We start from the raw sequence: 22854 nt of genomic DNA on the forward strand, positions 1-22854 counted from the left end.
TACTGTCATGTATAACATGTGACGCATAGCCTCGCCCACCCCATCCCCGTTGGAACAGGCGTGGTATAACTTGGGACTAGTTTTGACAGCCCATTCCACCCGATTCCGGCGGCGAGGGTAGGTGAGCCTGCACACAATCTCTGGATTTCCGGTAAGTGTCAATGGGACTCGTCCTTCAGCCCACAGTGTTTGGTGCTATTTTACATTTACCTCGGGGGGCTGAGATCTCTAGGTGCTCTCCATGACCGTTGGTGTGCTGGCACTTTAGGCAGCACCCGAGATTTGACTACTCACCGAGCGCCTTGTCGGTTTTGTGTCCCTTGTGAGCTTGCCTATGTGCGGGACACACTGGGGGGGGATTGGCGATCCACCTCGATATCTCCTCTTCTCCTCCATGTTATAACACTGTTCCCATGTGAGCACCTACGGATGGATACTGATTCATTCACTTACCGATCCCCATTTATCTTTCTTTATATTTTTTTATTTTCTTTCAACAGGACACTAACTGTTGGTGTCCCTTTTATTCTGCCAGAAATTGATGAGGCCATACTATTTAGGCCCTTAGGTGAGCATTTCCACAACAATATGCTCCGCCGCTGCTTTGCTCATGTTTTTATGTTGTAATTGGTTTTAAAACACTTAGTGCTTGGTCCTTCCACTATATACAGCACCTAGACACTATAACTGCTTGAGACATCACTTGTATATGCACACCCTCTAATATGTTGTGTGCTATTGTCACTAAGGCTTATAAGGCACATTATGAATGTCGAGTAAACGTACAGCTATTATAATATCTGTCCTTTTTCTGATCTAGGTTCCATCACATCAGTGGGACATTGCCCACTGTATTACGATGTGGGAGGTAGGTTTTCCCCTCTCATTTTGTGTAGATAGCATTTGATACCCTGGTCTTGATTAATTGCCCATGATCTTACTGACAACAGAGGCAAGAAACATGTCGAATGAGAGTAGGACGTAGGCATCTAGGCACTTAACCCCTAGCTTTATGCCACTCTATTGACTTTTAATCAGGCAATTTACCTACCAGAATAAATACAATTCAAGGAATAATTGACCTGTTTTAACTCACTTACACTACATCTACACTACTGGGCCCCTCACCCCCACTGCACCAAACGGCAGGGACAAAAGATCTCTGACAAAGAGCCCCATTTATGGGAGCTCGTCAGGCATTGCAGCGCCGGCCCGACGAGGAGCAAGCCCAGATGATGAAGCATGACACCTAGCTTGCTGGGTGTGTGAGGGCTCCAGTTCCGAAGAGGGGTCTCCCCCTCTCACTTTGAATAATAGGATTCACTTATTGAACCTACATATCAAACCTAGTACTCGCTGACCTTATATGTCTCCTCACCCTTAGGAACTGCATACCCATCTTTATACACATTGCCCTGGGCACGTATGCTGGACCTGAAAAAAGCCCTATTGTCCCTCCTCTTGTTGTTACATTGGACTTTTAAAAGCCACACACTAAATGTCTCACAGTGCAGCGCATGCGCTGGCTCAGCGAGACCTAATGACCCACTGAAATTAGGAAGTTTTGGCATAGCTGAAACAGATTCTCTGATAAGTCTACAATATCCCAGCATAAATCAAAGGGGATGTGCACCAAGTTGGTAGATGATGACATGCCCTTGTAAACACACTATCTGTACATGTCAAAGGGTTGTTATTCACATGTCACGCTAATAACAAGTAATGTATGTACCTCTTCATCATGTCATGATGCTGTTAATCGTTTACCAATACCAAGTGATTGCATTGTACGAAGTTTGGCGTATCAACTAAAACGTCCAAAACTAGGTCACCAAGGTTGTGGAGTGTACTTAACTGACAATCTAACCTCTGTTCAACAGGAGATTCACAAACAACAGCTGGCGAAAACACCACCAACCAGCAGAGCTAGTCTCCCCCCGGAACGTGAACTCTCTGATACTGATTCTCTACGATTCTCGGATGAGGAGCAACAACCTGGCCCCTCGGCACTGCCAGGGCGCACTCAGGTTCAGGGCCTCATTGTCCCCACCACAACTAGCAACACAGCAGCGACAACAACTATGCTGACCCCTGCTACAACGACCTGTGCTGCAGCCACCTCCACCATCACCACCGCTGCCTGCAACACAGTCCCTGACTCAGTGGTTACCAACACCACCACCCAAGCACAGGATGCCGGGGACAGTGTGCGGGTGCATGTACAGCCAACGCCACAGGTCCATGTCAGCAAGGAAGGTGGGAGGGCAACTGGGGGACAATCACATGAGGACACTGAGACAGAAGCCCTGTCCACCGTCGCATGAGTCCTTGGTGCGTAGCAACAGAACCAGGGACAGATGGTCCAGGTTGTAAAGGAACTGCGTGAGCTACGCCGCTGCAGAGGTCCATGGACACCCAAATGGGACAACTTGTAGATCTCATGGGCAAGCTGGTGGGAGTTCTGAGGGACATACATGCTGCTCAAATGATGGCTCACCCACCCTCCAGTGGCCAGCCTGCTGATACTCCCACCACCTCAGCTGCGGCCACAGAGAGGGGTGAGCTGCAAGACAATGACTCCTCAGACACCTCTGAGCCTGCAGCAGAGGCCCCCCCTGCCAAACACAAGAGGGGATGTCCGAGAAACACCACTGGAGGATCACGTGGCAAAGCACTAACCAAAGCGAAGTCACTGAACCAGCCATGATGTCACCAGTGTTGCACTGAACAGTGACTTTGTTGATTATCCAATCCCACATTGCCATGTTGATGGCAGGAGTTTGTTGGACTATGTAATACATTATTGTAATGACTACTCTATTTGTCTCTGTTACCATCACTGACAACTCATACACTCAGTATGCACAACCAACTTTTCATTCACTTTCAATTTAACACAATCTTATAGAAAATAAACACAATTTACACACCTATGCCTTTGTGACAGTTCCATGTTTATCACAGGTATGTACATTATTAACTTTGATTCCAATGTACCACATGCTTTGATTGTGATGAGCCATTGATGTGGAAGAGGAACCAAGAAAGACACAAGATAACATTGAGTTGGCATTACAGCAATAACAAACCACTAGTCTACACTGTACAATATTCATCCCACATAACACTGACCAACACCATCAACATAGACATGAGGTAAGTTAAAACAAAAACACTGTGCCACACACATTAGCCCTTAGCAGTTTGCAAACAACAGCCAGTATCACATGATCCATGCTTCGGCACTAACAGCAAAGCAAACAGACACAGACATATTTGCTCACTGGTAACTTACACTCACGGGATGTAGTTGGCGATGAGCTGTTGACGCACGTCAAGACCTTCCTCATCACCACTATCATCATCACTGGGCATGTGTGGATTTGCAGCGGGGGGCATCTGCTGATCATCATCGTCCAGAATCAGGGGGCTCTCTCTGCGCAAGGCCAGGTTGTGGAGCATGCAGCATGTGACTATGATCTGACACGCCTTTTGGAGAGAGGAGAGTAGTGCACCACCACTTCTGTCCAGACACTGAAATCTAGCCTTCAGAAGTCCAAAAGTACGCTCCACTACACAATGTGTCCTCCCATGGGCATCATAAAAGCGGACTTCCCCCGGTGTCCTTGGATTCCTCGGTGAGCTCAGCAACCCAGGCCGTTTGGGATACGCAGAATCACCTAGTTGTGAGAAACACAGACCAAGTTTGTAATAGAAATATTTGAGGAGACCAGCATGTCACACATACAACACACTACATGACACAGCTCTCTCACCAACAAGCCACGCATGCTCCGAATGCAGATTTTCCATCAAATGTGGGATGACGCTGTCACGCAGTATGTAGGAGTCATGTGCAGAACCCGGAAATTTGGCACATACGTGGAAGATAATCAGATCCGCTTGGCATACCACTTGCACATTTATTGAATGGTAATGCTTCCTGTTACGGTAGAAGTGCTCACGTGCCTGTGGTGGAACAAGGCCAATGTGTGTGCAGTCAATGGCTCCAACAACATTAGGTATGTGTCCAAGGTCATAAAATTCCCCCTTCACATCTGCCAATTCATGTCTCCTTGGAAAGTGAAGTAGCTGTCCTTGTAGGTCAACAATGTGGACAGGACATCCCGAAACACCATGCTGAACATAGGTTGAGAACTCCCCCCTGGGATGGCCACCATGTACTGAAACGACCCAGTGGCAAAGAAATGCAGGGCGGCCATCACCTTTACTGTTGGTGTCAAAGCTGTTGGATATGTTCTGTGAGGCCTCAAATGGGGCTCCAACTGAGCACATAGCTCTTGAAGGGTAAGTTGATTCAGACGTAACTTCTTAATGATGTCAGTATCCTCCATTGTCACCAGCTCTGGGAAAGGCCGACACACAATTGGTCGTCTCTTACGTATTCTGTCAAGGGACACATGTAAAAATGAGTCAGAGATGAGATGTGGGTAGCAGCTTACATAATGATTAACAGAACCACAACATTGACAAGACTGTAAAAACAGCTTAATGCACAAGTGTCATGCATAGACATCTTAATCTCCTGGAGTCATTCATGTAGCCAGGATGTACATAACAACTACTGTCAAATCTAAATCTGACTATGTATATGTCCTATGGTGCACTGCTACATCATGTGTCCCTGGCCCTGTGTTTAGCTGACACAGCACATTTGGCTAACCGCATCAATGCTGAGTTGTATGTAGCTGCTGTTACTGCGCAACCTCAAGCGTTAGTCACACTAAGCACAACATGATTTCAAAATGAGCCCAGTGAGTTTAAGCTGGATAACTATCAATATAAATGCAGCACTGTGTACAGACACATACGCACATTATGTGGTCATTCCATCATGACTGTGGGAGGAGTTTCCATTACACACATTGGCATAGTCATGAAAATGATAGCCAATTCAACCTGAAATCTGTATACATGCCCACATGGATGAAATTTGACATGTGAGTACGGACATACCAATGCATTTAATCATGTGTACTGCCAAGACATGTGTGGGCATACATAAGTTAAATGTCATACTCTGAATTCACTTTACAACGAGTTGTAATTAGTTTTGGTAAATGTGTTGTGATCAGTGATGCATTCGCAAAACGAGAATGCTAATGCACAATGTGTTCACAGGCGCGGTAGGCGTGCTCCGCAACTGTGGTTACAGGCATTGGCCACAATTGAATGATGCCGGATTGCGGTAGAGACAACCTGACCCCCGCGGTGTGACACCACCTATGCGAATGTCATTGCAGCCAATGGGAACCGCCATCGTGGTAGTGCCTTTCAGTTGAAACATCACGGTAGGCGGTCTCCGCCACTGTGGTGACAGGCATTGGCTACAATTGAAAGATGTGAACCAGGCGGACCAATTGCATCAGCAGAGTACCACTAGAACAACCCTAGGGGCCAATAAATGTCTGTGAGATAGCCACACCTGCCACTTGCATACATATACTGCTGCCTGCCATTCACCACCACCAACTGGTGCTTTACCTCATCTCTGGACCCAGTCGTGGCTCATACTGAGAACCTCAGGACCCATCCCTTCACCACTGAGGAGCTAGAGGTCCTGGTGGATGAGGTCCTTGGCCAGTACGGGCAGCTATATGGTGCTCCAGAAGTACTGGTAAGTGTATGAGTAAAAGTTTTAGAGTGCTCTGAAAGCTCACATTATGTTACTGTACAGTAGGATGTGCCTGTGAGTGCAAGCCAATGTTAATGCATTCCGAGTTTGCTATCAGCATGGGCCATACATGACATAGACGTTTTTAAACTTGAGTATGTGGGGAGGATGGCACCATAGACAGTGGTGCAGCTCTATTAAAGCCAAACGTCACACATGTAGTTCTGAGAATGGGTCATGTAAATGTGTGATACACTACCTAGCATAATGAATTCACGTCAATGTGGTGTATAGCCTTATTCCCCCAGATCCATGACTGTATACAATGATGACATGGACATAACGTGGTTCAGCAGTTGTAGTTACAGTGCTGATTTGAGAGACTCGAACTCTGAACATACATTCCCTGTTCCATGTCATGTGATAGTTCATTAAGTGTGCATATGATCATTTGTGAGATGCAAATTGTACAATGGCCAAAGGGTACTGATTAATGTGTGTAAGTCTTTAATAGTGACCCTATGGAGATGTGGCCAGTCTGGACAGGAGAACAAGGCCTGTATCTGTCTGTATTGGTGGCAACTCACCTTTCACACATCTGCTACATGTACAGTGGACATGTCATCCTTCTTTTGGTTCCATTATGTGTAGAGTCTCACATGTGCATGCACTGTGTCATCATTCTCATTGTACATGCATGTGATTCTTGTGAAGCACCACTATTTTCGTCAGTGAAAAGCCCTCAGGCCAGTCAAGTAAATGCACAGTGTATCAAGGCCTCATCACTAAAATGACTTAAAAAGACATACGCGTTGTCCACCCTCCTATTTATGAACCAGCAATTAGAGGCCTGAGGAGTAGAAAGGACAGGCCTACACTTTGTGACAAGAGTGGGAGAATGTAAGATCAGGTAGCTAATTGTGACCTCCATGACACGTGTAGCTATGCAATGGTCAAGGACATTAAGGTGTGTGTAGTGTAAGACACAGTGAGTCTGACCACTGCACATCATTTACAGTGTATCGCATGTCATGCTCACTCACATACTGCATCACAGATGAGGCCCAGTTTCCCCTTGATTTCTGACTGGCACTCTGCATGTGTATGAGATGGGCAGGTAGTGTGTCCATCATCAAAGATGTTAACATTGTAATAAGATGGCTTGCTCCAAGTGTACTGTGACATGGTCTATGGCCTCTGCTGTCCATTGATGTACCTGTGTGCTTTGTGTGTACATTCTACTGGGCTGGCACACAGTGGTACACAACACAGGGTTAAAAATATTTTGTCTTCTTATCTCCCATGCCTACAGCTCAAGGTTCATCAGCGTAAGGCAATATGGAGGGCCATTGCCCCCAAGGTGCGGTTCCTGGGGGTCTCAAACCGACACCATTCCCACTGCCACAAGAGTAGAGATGACATCTGCCGCCTCAGCAAAAACGTTGCAGAAATTACGCTGGGCTGGTACCTCGAAGTGGCAGGTAGGCGCACAGGACCATGGCCCCACTAATGGCCTGCATATTGGCAGTGACACAGCTAGAGCTGGATGGACGCTTGAGGGCCCAACAGCAGCAAGTTGGGGGTGAGTATTGTGCTAAGTGTGACTTTGCGCATGAGTGACTGCATTAATCCCAGCCCAGGGCAAGGCAGGACCTCTGTGATGTCTCGAGCATGATGCAATCGCTTCTAAGTAGCCTCAGTGGTGAGTGCAGAGGTTCTGCATGTGTACAACGTTGTGATTCTCATGTGAGAAATACATGAACGGTGTTATGGCAATTCTTCTTGACATGTTTTCATCTACCATCTGGTGAATGTTGTCTGAACTGAGATATTCCTCCACAGGAGAAGACGTTGTGTGAAGTGTGTAGCCCAGTACACTTGTCAGCCTTGTGTGTGCTGTGTGGCTCCCACAATAGGGTGCTCATGTGACGATATGCAAGTGGCTAGAGACATGCACAAATGTGGACTTGGTGGAGTGAGTTAGCAGAAGTTACACTTGTCCCATGTGTTGTGTTCTTCTAAATGATACAGATGACAGCATCACTGTGAAACATTTAGCCAAGTATCTGCAGCATGGCATCACATGAAGTAATTCCCTGCAACAGTGACAGCAAATGCACTCAGGCGCTGATGGTGTGAATGGTGATGATTGCAGTGATGCATTGGCTGATCTGCATTTGCTAATTGTGCACATGGCAACATGTCTGAGATGGTTAGACAGTGGAAGTTTGATGCAATGAAGCTAAACGTGGCTGTTGTGAGATTGTTTTGGCACTAGTGCTTAACATGGTTAGATGTGATCAGTGTGTATGGCAAATTGTGATGTGAGTGAGGTGTTGGACTGTAACTTTTGATGGAAAAAACAAATGTTACTCAGAGCGTCAGTCCTCAGTATGTGTGCATTGTGGAGGGATGTCCATATGTATCCGTGCATGGTGAAGTTGTGGCTACTGCTTTCAATGAGTGAGTGATTTCTTGGGACATTGATGTGTAATGGATGTCATCAGTCTGCACAACATAGAGATCTCAGATGCCAGTATTGGCACACATTAGCTGTCCTTATGGAGGCCACTCATAGCTTCATTTACAGAAGGCACTCTCATGCCTTGGATCATTGACTGCTTGGCAGGCAATTGGAATGGTGTTGGTATGTGACATGTCACAACACACATAGGGCTTGCATCACATTGCCCTAATCATGCTATTGTGCATTGTCTTTGTGGCAACATTAGTACATGGGGCTTAGTAGCACTTCATCCCCACAAAATATGAGTCCATGTGACATATGCAGCAGTGTGAATCTCAGAGACATCAACTGGCAGTGAACAGCAGTGAGCATCATGTTAGGGTGCATTGCGAGATTTGGTGTGTGGCATTCTATCTAATTTATTATTCTACAAAGTGGTTAGTATTGTTAAACAGTAGTTGTGCATCATTGGCAAACATAGTGGATTCAAGGAGGTAATGTCACTTAACAATGTCTAGGTTTCTGTTTGTATTTATGTGGGTTCAGTGAACTCATACTTCAAGTGTGAGAAACACAACATATTAGGATGTTTAGCTCTCTTACCTGCAGGCATGTAGGTGTGCCTAGAGACAATTGGATGTGATGTTGAGATGTAGACCCATGCACAGAACTTTGGCAGTGTCAACGCAACATGGAGCATGACTATCCACTAAGCACGCTTACATGCATCAACTGATCATGCCAGGGTGGGACTATGCATACAGTACATGGATAATTTAAATCTGGGACTTAAAGTGCAAGTGTTTCTGTCTGTATAGCAAATCATGTTTGTGAGCAGGCCACTTTACTCAACCTATGTCTCTGTTTCTTGCAGCATCTGCCGAGTGCAGGGAAGGAGAGGGGCCCGACTCCGTAGGGGAAGCTACTGGCATTACTGGTTCCCAGGAGTACAGCAACACTGAGTGGGCCAGCGCCTCGGAGGGTGACAGGAGTGCCCTGGAGGAGTCGTGTCAATCAATCAATCAATCAATCAATCAATCAATCAGGACATTTATAGAGCGCACTACCTACCCGTAGGGTCTCAAGGCGCTTGGGGGGGGGGGTGTCGCTACTGCTCGAATAGCCAGGTCTTGAGCTTCTTCCTGAAGGAGAGGTGGTCTTGGGTCAGGCGCAGGTCGGCCGGGAGGGAGTTCCAGGTCTTGGCGGCCTAAAACATCTACATCCACATCTTCAGACTCTAGCAGTGACTCCTTGGTTTTGGGGGGCACAGGAAGTTCAACATCTGCTTCTTTGTCCGCCACACCCCGTCCTGTGTCCACCCTCCCTGATAATCCCCCAAGTGGTATCCAGGCCTGAAGCCCAAAGAAGGGTAGAATCTCCTTCACACCAGGCACCGCTGCTCCTGCCTCCCATCCTGCTCTCAGTGTGGAGGCCATATACATCTTGCGGCAGCTGTGTGTGGGTCAGGTTGCACTCCTGAATGCCCTCCAGGATCATGGTAACAAGTTGTCACAGGTAGTTGCGTTCATGGAGGGCATTCATTCGGACGTGGGTGGCCTGCACAGAACTGTTCAGTCTTTGTCCTCCACAGTGACGGCAGCCATTCTGCAGTCCCAACCTCCCAGTCCTGCTCCTGTCCCTTCCACTACCACACTCCCAGTGCCTCCACCTGACCAGAGCACAAACACACCAGAGCACTCAGGCCCCCAGTCATCTACATGCACACACAACAGCACTCTAAGCGACAAAGACACCATACACCATCCCCACCGCACACTAAAAGCACACACAACCGCACCACAACCAGCACATCAGAGGACACTCAGAAACATAAGAAAGAACAAGCATTTGCAATGCAATAGGTCTCGCAGTTACACGAGTTAAAGCTATTGGCATTGTAAATGACAATGCCAATAGGCATTGTTATTTGCAATGTCAATAGCTCAAACTTGCGTAAATGCGAGACCTAATGCATTGCAAATGCTTGTTTCTTTTTCTGTCACCTTCGTACATCAGATTATATCAGTGCATTGAGAAGTATTTTTGAAAAGTGATAAATTACAAACATGACTTTACAAACATTCATGTTTCCACCCACCCTGACAGCAATGCCAGTCGTGAACTAAGAGGCAAGTCGGTTATGTGCGCCTTTTGGGCAGTCTGGGTTGCTATTATACAGAAACAACATTATGGTTTAGTAAATCAAACACAGAATGTTTTGCACAGAACAAGTCCTGAAGTCTATTATTTGGAGGTCCTTTTATATGTGATAATAAAGTAAAAGGAGGGAAAATTAAATAGAAAAAATTGCCTAGGATCACACTGTTTGATCAGGTGGGGAAACTGAGATTGATACAGATTTTCTGGTTTAACATTGTGCAATTCAGCCACTAGAAATACATGCTTCGCCTCATATACACCCACCTTATCTCTCCCTGCCCCCTCGACAGCCACCCTGCTGGCTTCAATGTGGCCCTCGGTCAGGTCATAGACCAAACTTTTTGACCCCTGGGAAAATGTTTGCGAATACTCATGTTTTGGAACATGTTACCTCTTGTCAGTAGATGAAGAGTCCATCGTTTTTAAATAGATTCATTTGGCGAATGGTTTATAAACAAAAGTAGGTACCAATAAAAACTTACTAAACTCTGCAAGCCATATTGGAAGTTTCGATACACGTTCTTGCACATCACGAACACTTTGAGTTGTATTTAGAAGATGTTTTATTGTGCACAGATCCTTATCTGGTTAGACAGCAGGACGCATCACGTGTCTGTTGGCACTGTCTTGTAATTTGCACTTTCCATTCATAAAGCATGTGACGAAGGGCGCCGGGGTTACATCGTGACACTCCTGGAGGCGACAATAAAGGGATGCGAACAAAACGCGCGGCGGACCCTTTAAGAAGAAAAAGGCGGGTCCAGCAAAAAGGAAGCCGGGCACATTCTTATCGCCGAAGCCCCTGGACCAAAAGCTAAAGTAGAAGAGGACCGTGAAAAAAAAGAGAAATTCTCGTCGTTGAAACCCCCTCGTCGCCGAAGGTCTGAGAGGTGTTGTTGTCCTTCTCGTTCTTACTTCACCGGGGAGACTCGGTCGTTCTTTGTGAGCCGCTGAAAAATCGCCGACGGGCTGAAAGGGGGAAGTTAGAAGGGACGGGGCTTTTGCTGGATGGGAAGAAGACAGACGTTGAGGACGAAAGTGCGCCACAGACAGCCCCGGCGCCCGGCCAGAGGGGCGCGAGAGCACCCAGCGCGAGCTCAGGAGGGCACAGGTGAGCGCGCGCGCCCCCCGTCAAGCGGCAGCGGGTGTGCGGAGGTAGCGCGAGGGCCCCTGCGGGTGAGGAGAAGGAGGGCACGCGCCAGAGACCATCCGGCGCTGGTGGCGGCCGGGGTCGAGGCTTGAGACGCAGTGGCCCCGGCTGCAGCCAAGGGGGCAGAGCTCGGTGCAGCTCGCGTGGAGGCGAGAAGTTGTGTGTTGAGCCATGGGAAATTGAAACAAGTGTCTTGTGATGAAATCGTTCACAAGTGGCGAGCCTTCAGTTTCATTAATGCGTCACTCGCAGTATTAGATAGAGACGTGTTAAAAGTGGGAGCACGCAAGATCGCTTTGAATTGTGTTGAGCAAAAGGGTTACATTTTAAAAAGATAATTTAGACTGTAAATCATCAGTTATGCACCATCAATGTCCGTTCCTACTCGCTTTGTTGCTGCCCGTCGTTTTACATTTTTCATTTGAAGCACTTTGCAACCGTTTTTGGCATCTAAATATGACACACAAGGCATATAAACCACGGCAGGGAAAGGGTTCATTAAATTACTCATGTTCTGCTGTTACTGAAACATATTGTTCTATTCAAGCCCACTGCGTTCCAGTGACAAACAAGCCAAAAACAGGGAGGCTGGCGATTACACAAAAGGGTTCATTATAAGGGAAGGCACATACAAAACGTGGTTTGCAGGAGCTTATTCTAAAAGCAAAGTACTTTAATAGGTAACAGGCCAAAAACAGGGAGGCTGGTGAGGACGAAAGTGAAACTGCATACTGGCTTGCTGAGGGAAGGGAGACAGGAGATGTGCACGCCGCGTGGCTGTAGGCGCGTACACCAACTCAAATCCGCCGAGACCATGCGCGTGCCCATCTCCTGTCCCACTTCCGAGGCAAGTCAGCAACAATAGATCTCGCTGGCGACAGCGCTTCGCGCTGCGTTCGCCAGGCGAGACCTAAAAACATGCATCCACATAGCATACCTCACATTCCTCACCCTCCAAGCGCCATCCCATCCCCACACATGATCCAAACTCCACCCAAACTCTTGCCCTGGCTGCCGTGGACCTGGTGCCTGCCACAAATGGCACCACCCCCCTTCAGAGGGCTGGTTTGGCAAAGACTTCCACTTCCACCACCACCCCTGTGAAGCGTTGAAAAGGTAGCAAAGAGGGGAAAGTACCACCACAACAGGGTAGCCAGGGGAAAAGGCCACTAACACCCTAGCGTATCACCAGGTTTGGCAAATTTCCCTGGGAAGATCCACCACCACCACCTGCTACACTGTTGGGGAAGAGGGAGGCTGTTGGGGCCACCTCACTTGTCACTTGTGGAAAGACACTTGATGGATATTGGATCCCCAAACAATTGAGAATCAGCCCTCCACATGCACCATCAGCCACTGAGCCTACACCCAGGATTTCTCCGCCTCCCCGTGCAACTACTCCACCTGGGTCCAGCCAGCTCTCAGACTAGCACATCCACGGATCCCTCTACCTCAGGCAGTTCTCTCCCTCCCAGGTTCAGTCCTCCGACTGGGCCAGACTGTCACCCCCTCTCTGTTTCACTTCTCCACAATGTTGAAGTTAAGTCCCCCTTCCCACCCCATTCCTCCCTGAGCGGTTTCTGGACTGCCCATTTGATGCCCCTATCCTGGTGAGATTCCCATGGCAGTAGACTGTGTTGCAGGTTTGTTGTGCAGGTTTTAATGCACACATGTGTGAACTCACAATTTAGACTGGCTGTTACCCTTGATGTTTTACACTTTTGATGCAGATATGGAGTTAATGTTGTGATATTTGTCGCTGGACCTGCTAATGGTGCAGTACAATGTACATGTACATGTTAATCTGTTCCATGCTCTGAATGCCACATTCACATTAGCATGTACTTTCTTTGCTTTTTCAGAGGGTACAGCAATTAATGTGCTTATTGACTCAAAGGCTTTATGGGTCCATGATGCATGTCTGTGATGGTCAACTCTGGTCCTCTTCTTTGTTTTGTTGGGGCTCTACCTTTGTACACATGTCAAATTTGGATGCTCTACATCAACAGCAGCTATTTCTATTTACATGATTACTTCGAGGGAGGACAGGGTCCATCATATCTGTGGGTTTCTATGTTGGTGTGTACACACCAGTTTGGATGTGTAATTATCTTGGGTAGGTATGGCTTCATAGTCACACAGGTACATTCGAATGTGTGCACTTGAGTACTTATACAGTGTGATTGTCCTGTCATTAGCTGAAGTATTGATGTGTATGTACTGTTGAGTATGACACTTTAACATGTGTGATCCAGTTGATGAGTGCCTATTTTTTTAATTGATCAGACACCTGCTGGAGTTTTTAGACACATGTAGGAGTTGTTTACAGAGCAATGTGCAGTGTGTCGGTGTGACCTTGCAGTCCTAGGGTAAACCTACTTGTTGTCCACATCATTTGTGCGTATGCAGAGTGTGCCACTGCAATGTATGTGTTGTGAGTTTTGGGATCAGCCATGGCTCTTGCTTTCCTTTGTTCTCACTCTGCTGACTGGCTCTGGCAAACAAACATTATATGTGACTTTTCACACACATTGATGTCACTTTACACTTTATTTACTCCACTATGTGGTATTCACAGCCATACCAGCCCCAAGAAGACTATTTGATGCCTGCACATTGTGAGTTACTCCTCTATGAGTTTTTGCTCTGTACACTCCTCACCTGTACAATACTACTGTATACACCACTTCATTCAAATATGTTCCACCCCATGCCTTGCCAGTGTTTGACCCTCCCCATAACTCCATAGTGTTACACTATACTGTGGGAGGATGGTCTGCGTCCAGAACCATTGTGCCCCTCAGCACTGTTTCACAATTTGTTATGTTCTATTTTCTTCTGCTTGTTTACAGTCATGGTTGCTCATGTACAGTACAGCTGAGTTTCCAGCACAGTCCTCTAGTCATGCATATGTGTTTGCCTGAGTTGTGCAGCAGTAGGTTATAGCTAAAGTGTGTAGGTGTTTCCTGAGGTACTGCTACTCATCCTGAGTGTGAAGTGATCTGTGTGCTGTGATGATTTGTCATGGTGGTGAAATCACATATGTGTGATACTGGTTTTGGTGCTGTTCACACACTGCTTACTGTGCATGCACTGCTGTCAGTGGATGTTGCATTGTCCTTGCCATGTGTGGGTCCCCCTGATGTCCAGCTGAGATTGCTATGTAATGTGTTTGGATGTGCAAATGTTATGAATTTGTTGTTGAGGGATGCAGGCTTTGACCTGTGTTGGCTCTTTCTACTGACAGGTCCATGTGTGTGTGTGTAATGTTTTTTTAGCATGACATTGTGTGTGAGGAGTTTATGTATTTGAATGCATTCAGATGTGTGGTGAATTTGTACTGTGCATTTCTAGTGTGCATGTCACATGCAGCAATGTGGAGGCTTGTTTATTAGCTTGTTTTATGTGCACAATTGTGCTATGGCCTCCTATATTTGAAGAGTCACTTGTCAGGATTGTACATGTGAATGCTTGTGCAATACACTGATACCATGCTCACTTTGTAACCGATGGAGTGGCTAGCTTATATAGGAAGGAAACCAACAGAAATAACACCCTACTTTTCAAGAGCTTCCATCCACAACCTCTCAAACAACAGCTACCATATACACAATTGCTAAGAGTGAAAAGAATTGTGTCCAATCCAGTGAGAAAAGAGGAACAAATAAATGACATGCTACACAGATTCAGAACACGCGATATCCTGATCATATACTGACACAGGCCAAGAACCACAGTGCATCGAAGACCAGGGTAGAACTACTTACAATCCAAAAAGGACATGTCAAGGAACGAACAACAGTGGTTTCGAGATATTCTACAATGAGCGTTTCTTATAAGAAAATCATCAAAAAGCATTGGTCTATCTTAAAATTAGAACAAGACTTCAATCATATTTTTGACCAAGAACCTATTTTCGCATATACAAGGAGCAAAAACATAGGTGAAATGCTGAAAAATCCTGTTAGTCTACCATCACAAACCACATATAAAGGCACGATCCCTTGTTGGAACTGCAACAATTGTAATAACATTATGAAGGGATCATACATTACCCATCCGATGAAAGGACATAAAATTAAATTGAAAGTGAATGCCACATATGACACATCTATTGTGGTTTATATGGTAAAATGCCCGTGTGGAAAACCCTATATTGGTCATACAGAAAGGAAAATAAAAATACGCATGAATGAACATAAAAGCAATATAAGAACCAAACAAACTAAATCTACTGTTGCACATCATTTTGTTGAAGCTGGGCACAACATTAGTCAACTGAAGTTTTGCGTCTTGGAAATGATCGATAAACGCGAAGGAAGCGACAACCATAAGTTCCTATTGCAACGTGAAAACTATTAGATTAGCCACCTGAGTTCTTTGAAACAAAAGGGGATGAATGAACGCATGGAGTTCCAGTGTAATCTATAAACATACCCATTACCACATGTACCTCACTTTGACTTTAATCCACGCCCCATTGAGTGACATCATAGAACATCATTCATGTTTAACTTCGTGTTTCTTTATTAGCATGGTGATCAATATGATTTTCTTTATCAGCATTGAGATTGATATGATTTTGTATCCACCTCACCACACTTTGTGTGCACGTTAACGCTCTTTGTAAACATGGTGCAGCCAACATATATTTATCTTCGACTGCACCTTTGTTACAATCGGCTCCAACTTTATTTAGAAATCAACGGACACAGTGTCCTTCTTTTAGCTCTCCCAATCACCATACGCACGTCATCACGGCCACGCCGTTTAAATTACACATCCGGGCCGGTTACACTAACTTTACACATCTCTACTAACGAGATCGACATGGACGTCGAACGCACATAAGCTTCCAATACTTCAAGACAAGGGTAAGCGTAGTGAATAGTTCCCCATATGGGACGCATGTTTTTCATCTACACTCGTGAACCGTCATCACGAATACTTACAACGAACTGTTTCTCACACGGGACTCACGCTTTAAGAGCACGCTCTAAACTGCACTATTTGTTGTTTAGGTCTCGCTGAGTCAGCGCATGCGCTGCTCGGAGAGACATTTAGTAGGTGAGTTTTAAAAGTGCTACTGGCTGGCCTAGCGCTTGCGTTCGCGCGAGCATGCACTCGCGCAGCCGCCATCTGTCTTTCACGGGTCACACTCGGCCGCACGTCTTTCTCTTTGATCGCGATCACACTTGCGATCGCGCTTTCTTTCAAGGCGCATTAAGCACACACGCTCTGCCAGTGTTTACTTGCATTTTGACAAGTTTGTGTGTTTGACCAGTGGTGAAAAGCATAGCAGTCATGTGGTCTTTACTTGTAGACAAAAAAAAACGACGTTTCCTGTTCCAGTCTGAGTTTTTTTTTTCCCAGGCAAAAGTTGAAGCGATTTTTCAATGACTGTTGCCTGACATTCGAGCTTTGCAAAGTTGAAGGTGGTACACTTCCCAATATTAAACATTCGGCCATTTTTTAGGAAATTAAGTCAAAGCACCACAGAACTCCACAAATAATGCGTGTTTATATACCGGACTCTACATACTGTATGCCTCTTTGCACTTAATAAATGTAATTGTTGGCCCAGATAATAATATTTGTTTTCTCGACCTCCGAAGGAAGAACCGAAGGAAGAATCGAAATTTTGTCAGGATTCCCATCTGTGATTGCATCGCTCAGTGGGGCTGGGATATTCTACCGGCTCAGGTTCATCCCAATGTGTGCGTTACTTAGTAGTTTGACACCTCATAGCCAATATCCGTGGAGGAATACATAATTGTTAAGCAAACTTTTTTGTTTTTGTAAGACAGAAAGCGAGCCGTTTCACTTTTAAATCTCTGGTTGCTAGAGTGGCATTTCAGTGTCTGAGGGCCGACGGCTCCACTGACAGGTTGAGAGCTATGGCAGTACTCTGGTATTAATAGGCACGGTTCTATGCTCTTGACACACCTGTTTGGGAATTAGTGCTCTACATTTTGGGCTCCTAGTGGCCATACTTCGCAGGACCGGGATAGAGGGTGGTTGCAAAAGAAGCGGCCCCTCTTTCACACTTGACTTCGTTGTGCGACCTTGGTGATTTGGCTGCTTTTCTATGTCCGGTCCCCTTATTTGTAAAATTGGAAGCGGTTTTGTGCAATGCTTAAATAAACTAGTACAGGTAACTCCTAGCCTTTGATGCTTTGCTTTTGGAATTACATTGGCTTGCATGAGACAAGTTTAGTTTCTGTCTGGTCGCATGCATCACAATCGAAATGCATCTTACTTTGTCTGTGCGAGATTAGAAGAACTAGTTAATGTGGTCTTTAAAGTGGATGATGTTGATTTTGACTAAAAGCTAGTAGTTTTAATTGATCAATGTATGAATCAAAGTTATAATTAACCAATGAGGCACAAGTTCATCGGCGCTTAACACTTTTTATTTCATATAAAATCATTGCAAGCTTCCCTCGATGGGTTTTATAAGCTTGTTATGGTTTAGTAGTCTTGTAAATAACACCTGCACGTGGTTTCATTTGGATTGACACCATGCTCGACGTTTATTTTTCCATTCTCCTAAATGGCTGACATTCCCCATTTTTTCCCCTCTTGATTAGTCTGAAAAAAGTTTGTGTGTACGGTTGTCAAGTGCTCCAGACAAAAGCCGGCAGCAGAAGTGGAGTTAAGACATTCACCGGAGCAGGGGGGGCGTGGCTTGGACGGCAGTCGAGATGGCCGCCTGACTCCGTCGCTCCGTTGGTCCGGGGGAAGATGCTGCCCTTCCCGTGTCCTGTGGGGATTGTGTGCGACTCAGGTTGAGCTTATTCTGCCGCGCAAGATGCCGGGCACAAGAGGAGCCCTTTGACGCCATCTGCGGTCCCTCCATAGGCGATCTGCGAATCATCCTGCCTCGCGGTGAGAAGCGAAGGAAAGGAAAAAAGATGGCGCTAGCCCGAGCAGAGTCTCCTCGAACGATAGACTCGTGGTCTGCCCGCAAGTACCCTGCTTGTTTTTTATATCGGATGGCTGTTTGTTCTCACTGTTGGTGCCTTGCTGGCACGGTTTAATCGGCGCCTTTGTTGTCTTTACGAGCGGATCGTCTACGTCGACATGCCTGACCTTAAAATGGCGGCGGAGGTGACGGCGAGACGGAGCGATCCTAATCATCAGAAGCATTTCTAGCATGGATTTCACCAACTTAGCCAGCGCTACTCTGACAAAACCTGCCACAGAGGGGGTTGCACACAGATTTGCCAGCGCGACCCCGGTGCCAGTCTGCCCCAGATCACGATCTGTGTCTGTCCAGTCTCACTCCCAGACAGCAGTGCACAACAGCGGAACTAGACTCCCACTGCTCCCACTCCTGGTCTCATGAGCTTTGAAGTGCTCTAGGGTTAGAGACTGGGGGAGGGAAGGATCTGTGAGTCGGACTTCGCCACGCTGGGTCCCGTGTCCCGTGCGCTCTGGGGGCGATTCAACCGGCGATACAGCGGAGGGTAGGCTTGGGTCACCGGCCTGGGTGCGACTTTGGCCCTGTAGCTGAGGGTATTTGACCATCTCATTAAGGCTCCTGCTGCCTCAGAGGCTTCGACATACGGCCTTTTGGTGGCTTACCCTCTCACGCCCCTGTGACTGGTCGACCGATTGCAGAGTTGTGGTCATTTGGTCTGCAGGTTCCACGGATAATATGCGATTTCCTTAAAGTCAGCCTTTCTCTTCTCCAGTGCTCGGCGCTGTTGGAAGTCGACAGTCAATTTTGTCAATACAGTCAATACAGTCAATATTGCAATATTGCAGACCGGGGTCACAAGCCAGCTACACAAGAGAGCTTCTCATCCAATTGTTGCCACGACCTCCAGAATGGCTGATCGCGAATCTAAACTGGTACACAAGAGAAACAAAGGTGAACCTGCACAGTCAGACTCTCCTGTCAAAATGAAACCAGATATCAATAGCACCTTGGAACTAATTCTGAAAAAGCTGGCCGACGTCCATGACTTAGCCAAGTCGACCAAACAAACTACTGACACCATACAACTGGAGATAACAGCCATCAGAGCAGACATGAACGCAGTAAATAACAGACTTTCCGCTGCTGAACAGAGGATCAGTGATGTTGAGGACATTGTTTCCAAGTCAAGTAAGGAGATGAAAGCCTTTTCGAACACATCCTCCATGCTCCTAAAACAGACGGCCGAGTTGGAGGACCGCAACCGTAGGGGCAACATCCGAATTCTTGGGGTTCCGGAGGGTTCAGAGGATCCTCTGGGCTCCTGTTTAGCCTTTCTGGAGGATTGGATTCCTAAGTTCACTGGCATAACGTTCGACCAGCCCTTTGAATTGGACAGAGCACACAGAATCCCTTCATTCAAATCCTCCTCTCGGCAGGGTGTCCGCCCAATCATTTGTAAACCTCTCCGTTTTCGCCACGTAGAAGCATTACTTGCCCATGCCAGGAAAAATCACAACCTCAGCTGGAAGGGTAACAAAATCATCTTTACCCAAGACTTTTCGAAACCTACTGTGGACACTCGTAGGGGGTTCCTAAGCTTGAGAGACAAACTGAAATCCAGAGGTATTCTATTCTCCTTTGTAGGGCCGGCTAGGTTCAAGATCACCGAGGGGGGGAGACACCTCTTTTTCACTGACCCCGGTGCTCTTGCCTCCTATTTGGAAGGCCCTCCTACTCAGGACATGGATTCGTCGCAGCTTCTGGCCAGCAAGAGAAAATCCTCACCGGGCCCGGCGTGACGCATGTACTGATTCCTCTGCTCCTTTTGCTATTGCCCGGTTCAGGTGTTCCGATGGGATATATTGGCTCTTTTGGTATTTGTGTCCTATGGGTGGTATGGTTCTTTCCTTGTGGGATTTGCCATGCTGATATGTCAACAGTTATTTGTACTTAAATTGCATTCTTACCAACGGCTCTTTGAAAGTTGGATACTGGGAAGGTATGTTTATGTTTATGTATATATTTCGACCATGTTGTTTCCCCTGGGGGGCGGGTGGACGCTTCTGTCGTCGCACCTCCCACATGCTAGGTTTTGAGGGTGGGGTGGGGTGGGTGGGTGTGGGGGGGATTGGGGTTGAGAGCGCCCACGTTTATACGACCATTTTGATGGTTTTCACAGTTGCTTCCTCAATTGCTCTCCTTCTACTTTCCTGTCGTCTTCTCTTCTCTTCCCTTTCCTCCTTCTGCCTGTCTCCTCTCTCTATCTGGCGCCTCCTACTCTCTAGACATGACAAGTGGCCTATGTACCGTATGCTTTGTTCGGGTTGGGGTTGTCCGGTTTCCAGATGTGGAATACAGTTATGGTTGTATGTTTATATTGGCGACCACATTGGGCCTGCGCCGGTGTCATTAGAACTTTCACATTTGTTCTTATGTTACGACCCATACTTGTTGAATTCACCATATAGACACATTACCCATGACCACTGACAAGCAGGGGATCCTTCTGAGTGATCTGAAGATAGCTTCCCTGAATGTCAAGGGCCTTAACCATCCTGTGAAGAGACGTAAGGTCTTGGAGTATTTAGCCAAAACCAAAAGTGATATAGTTCTCCTACAGGAGACTAAGCTTTCCGAAGTAGACAATAATCTGGTAAAGGGCAGCTGGATTTCGCAATTGGCATGCTCATCGGCAGTTAAGAAGAAGCGAGGGGTCTTAACCTTGATCTCGAGATCTGCTAACATCACGCTAGAATCCTCCCAGCACGACGATGAGGGCCGTTTCTTGCTCACTCACTTGAGGAGGGGCGAAGACGTATTCCATGTGATCAATATTTATGGGCCCAACACAGATGATCCCACCTTTTGGTCGGGCGTCTCCGACAAGCTTGATGGTATCCCTCGGGAAGATTTGATTATAATGGCAGGAGACTTCAATCTCCCCCTGGACCCGATAATTGACAGACAGTCCACTTGCCAATACCACCCCACAAGCGCGCATGCTGAGCTCACCTCTATTTGCTCAAAATTTAACCTTAAAGATTCCTGGAGACTCCAACACCCAGACTCAAGGGACTATACTTTCTACTCGCCCCCCCCACAATTCATACTCTAGGATCGACTATATCCTTGTTTCCGGTGCATACACCAGCCTCATTGAGTCCTCTAATATTGCTCCACGATTGATTTCCGACCACTCTTGCATCACTCTCACCCTGACCGGTAGCCACAGAGAACAAACTCCCAAACGGTGGCGGTTTAACAATGATGTCCTATCGGATCCTGAAGATAAAAAAAAGATTACGGAGGCCATTTCAGAATACCTTGACCATAATAAGGTGTCTGACACTAATATAAACACACACTGGGACGCTTTGAAGGCCACTATACGGGGGACAATCATTGCGATAAAAACTAAAATAAATAAACGATTGAACCAGGGACTCCTTCAATTAGAACGGGAAATTAGAGACCGCCCATATTGCCTCCTTGAATGACTCCAATCTACTCTTGACTCTGACACAGAAGAAGTATGAATACAATAAGATACTGAGCGAACGAGCGGGGGTGTGGATTAATAAATTTAAGGCACTAAATCTCTGCGAGGCCAACAAGGCGGGGAAACTCTTGGCTTCATACCTTAAGCATAGACAAAATCAACACGTAATCTCTTCCATCAAGGACGCTAATAACCTAACCCACACATCTCACAAGGCCATTATTAATACTTTCAAACAATTCTATCAGGACCTATACTCAAATAACCAGATTTTCGACACTGAGAAGTGTTCTGCCTTTCTCCGTGATCTTAATTTGCCATGCCTTTCAGACGATGACTCTACCATGCTAGCAATGAAAATCAGTAGCTCGGAACTAGATAAGACGGTCAGGTCCATGAAGGAAAATAAAGCCCCAGGGCCGGATGGCTTCACGGCATCCTTTTATAAGTCTTTCTTAACCCAGTTAGGTCCTGTTATGTTGCAGGTTTTTAATCATATGGCCGATACTGGACACACACCCGATTCCATGACTGAAGCAAACATTGTAGTTATCCCCAAGGAGGGGAAGGACCCTGTTCTTCCAAAAAACTATAGGCCAATCTCGCTTATAAATGTTGACTGCAAAATCTATGCCAAAATTCTCGCGGTCAGACTCAATTCGGTCCTCCATAAATTGATAAGCAACTCCCAGGTGGGGTTCCTCCGTAACCGTTTATCTAATGACAACACACGACTGTTATGCCACGTATTAGAAAACGCTGCAACCAAAACTGTGCCCTCGATTGCCATCACATTAGATGCCGAGAAGGCCTTCGACAGAGTCTCTTGGCCGTTCCTGGAGCGTTGTCTGCATTCTTTTAGCCTGGGTAAGGACTTTATTAAAATGATTATGTCACTCTACCTAAAACCGACTGGGCGTATAGCTGTCAATGGGGCTCTTTCGGAACCCTTCCCCCTATATCAGGGTACCAGACAGGGATGCCCTCTGTCTCCATCACTTTTTCTTCTGGCGCTAGA

Source organism: Triturus cristatus, chromosome 1_2, assembly GCF_964204655.1.
Source record: "Triturus cristatus chromosome 1_2, aTriCri1.1, whole genome shotgun sequence".
Taxonomy (NCBI): Eukaryota; Metazoa; Chordata; class Amphibia; order Caudata; family Salamandridae; genus Triturus; species Triturus cristatus.